We start from the raw sequence: 3,323 nt of genomic DNA, 5'->3' as shown, positions 1-3,323 counted from the left end.
GGCGTGTTTGGAGGGACGCGCCCCCGGCCCTCGCAGGGTTGGCGCGGTCGCGGGGTCTCGGCCTGGGCGGTGCCTGGCCTCCTCCAAACTTCAGACGAACCCCGACCGCGCACCGGGCGCTTCCTGGCGAGGATTAGGGCGGGCCCTTTGCCTTCTCCGTTTCCAGCGGTGTGATTCACTCCGTTTTATGTAAATCTCTGGGAATTTCTTGGAGCCACGGAAGATGTGACTCCCGAGGGTAGAGGAACCATTTGTAGCTAACAGCTTCGAACCGACACCCCCTTCCCCCTGCGCGCTCACCTCCGCCGGTCACTGTGCTTCGATCGGTCGCTCCGCCTTTCCTAAGGGACTCAGGGAATTAAACTTCCCTATGCAAGTGGAACACCTAGGTCAGCTCCCGTTCATTCGTTCATCCATTCAACAAAGCTGCTGCCCTCGGTTCTGGTCTCAGTAAAACCCACAGATCCGGTTCTCTGGGCTCATGGGCCTAGGGGGACGTTCAAGTTGCCATGAGAGCATTATAACCCAGGATGCAACCGCGGGGGAAAGGGGCGTCAGGGACAATTTCTCTAAAGAAATGATACTATTCTACGAGGAAACAGGCACAGAGCAGGGACTGCGTTTGCTCAAGATCTCAGAGTTAGCAAGTGGAGCAACGGAAATTCAAACTCGGGTCTCCTGGCAGCATGCCACTTGATTTTCCCTCCATCAAGAAAGTTCCATATTTGTATCAAGTTGCTAGTATTCTCTCTCTGATTCAGCCAATCACTTTATTCCCCACATATGATTTTCAATTCAACAAATGAAGAAAATCCCCATATTGCCATGTTGTATTTTACTTAATGGTGTAATCGTTTAAGGGGAAAATGGTTGGGGGAAGGAGTGGAGGAGCAAAAACGAAGGAAACAGATAACAAAACAACAAACCACATTGTCTTCCAGCTACCTTTGGGTTCAATCCACCAAGAAAGCTTTTGGGTAAGAATGGGTGCACCTCTTTCCCTCTCTGTACAACATGTTGTGTGTCCCAGATCCAAACCCAGAGTCCCAGGTAAGACGCATGATTGCTGGTGGAGATGGAATCCACCTCATGAAAGCAGGAGTTTTGAATGTCTCCTTACATGTTTCTTACATGGGGGTTTCAACTGTATTAGGTCATCAGCTGACACCGAGTATATTTTATTTACCAAAGAATGAACGCTCTGGAGTTATAGGGCAGACACCCTAATTTTTGTGGCAGAGCAGAGGCATCAGACCCCACTGCAGGCCTTCCAGCACTGACCCATTACACCCTCAAATGTTTCCATATTGATATTTGTTGTCTGTTCTTCACCACAGTGGCTATATATATCATTGCCTTTCTATAGATCTTATCTGATGATGAGATTACTATTGCTCCCACGTGGACACATCAAAACATATTAATTCCTTGAAGGGTATTGTCTTCCTGCTTTGTCAAGCTCCTTACCCATAACTTTATGTAGAGGGCAGGGACTATATCTTATCAACATTCTATTTCTCTTGACACCAAACATGGTATTGTACACTAAAGAGGGGTTCAATAAATTCAATTTAATTTTTTTGTCTTTTTGTTTAACTTCCACTATGAATTTCTTTCTTTTTTTTAAAATATGCATTGCTTTTAGCTTGGGTAAACTGTAAGCAAGATCTCCACCTTGTGGGCAGAAGTAGAACATCATCAAATTAGAGAAAAGTGTATGCATTTGTAACGGAACAATTAAGTTAAATTCGGAGAATATTACGTGGCTACCGTGGCTCACACTGTGTGCTAGGTTCTATGGGGAACTCCAAAGTAGTTGGTGTCCGTCTTTTTAGCTGTTAACAAAAGCTATACGTAACCACAGGATAGTTCACTGTAAATTCCACGAGGAATCTGTCTTGTGTGTTGTTTTCTGGCTTCCTGACACAATGCTTGGCACTTAATGGTGTTCATTAACAATTTGCTAAACAAATCATTGGAATGTTAGGGAGATGAAGCTCTGCAAGTAGTGTATATGTTTATATGAAGTCTTTGTTTATTTATTTTTATTACGAAACACCTTACTACAAAAGGATGCAAAATAACTTTCATTTATTCTGAAAGGAAAAAAAAGTATCAAGCCTCTGCTTAATGTAGGAGGAAGCACATGATTTTCAGTCTGGGAAGGCTGGCCTCACACCCAGATACCACAACTCTCAGAATCCTCCAATCATATGTCCCCTTACATGAAGAAACTGAGTCTTAAAGAAGTTGGCTAAGCTCTGGCCGGTTTGGCTCAGCGGTTAGAACGTTGGCTTGCGGACCAGAGAGTCTCGGGTTTGATTCCAGTCAAGGGCGCGGATGTTGGTTGCGTTTTGGTCCCTGACCCTGCTCGAGGTCCTGCGGGAGGCAACCAATCAATGTTTCACTCTCTCTTTCCCACTTTATCTGAAGATAAATGGAAAAAAATATCCTTGGGTGAGGATTAAAAAAAAACAGAGATTGGCTAAGACCTCAGAAGACAGACTGACTTGGTCATATCATAGAACCTTTGCCAGGCCTGAATGTACAGTGTATCAGAACAGGATGAACTAATAGAAACTTGAACCAGTTCATTGACATGCAGAATTACAGCAAACCAAAGGAATAAATAAAAAACAAAAAACAAGCCAACGTGGAATGCAGTTTTAAAGTGGTATTTGATAACTTTAGAACAGTGATTTTCAACTGGTGTGCTGCAAGGATTTTTAAACTGCTCATGTGTTATCCTTCCCTGGTGAAGATTCACAGTGCACATTAAAAAAACAAAAAAGGCTCTGATAAATCCTGCAGTAAAGAAAAAGATTGAATTGAAAAAAAGGAAAAAACCAACATGCAATTCCTGACTATTTAGTCAGGGACACTGACCTCTTTTTCCTTAGATTGTCAAATAAAAAAATTAATAACAGCTGACACAACAATAGCCATCCTGTGTGAGTAAAAATTATACCTTTTTTTGGTCATATCTGCAAAAAATACAATATTTTTTCGGTGTGCTGAGAATTTTAGTAATTAGTTTATGTGTGCCACGAACTGAAAAAGGTTGAAAATCACTGTCTTAGACAGTGTTTAAAAACACTCCTCAGTAGATGAGTGGATAAAAAAGCTGTGGTAAATATACACAATGGAACACTATGCAGCTGTAAGAAAGAAAGATCTCTTACCCTTTGAGATGACATGGAGGGACCTGAAGAATATTATGCTAAGTGAAATAAGCCAGAGAAAGACAAGAATCACATGTTCTCACGTATTTGTGGAATATAATGAACAAAATAAGCTGATGAACAAAATAGATCGAGAGGCAT

Source organism: Molossus molossus, unplaced genomic scaffold, assembly GCF_014108415.1.
Source record: "Molossus molossus isolate mMolMol1 unplaced genomic scaffold, mMolMol1.p scaffold_m16_p_13, whole genome shotgun sequence".
Taxonomy (NCBI): domain Eukaryota; kingdom Metazoa; phylum Chordata; class Mammalia; order Chiroptera; family Molossidae; genus Molossus; species Molossus molossus.
Note: the sequence above shows the minus strand (reverse complement) of the source record.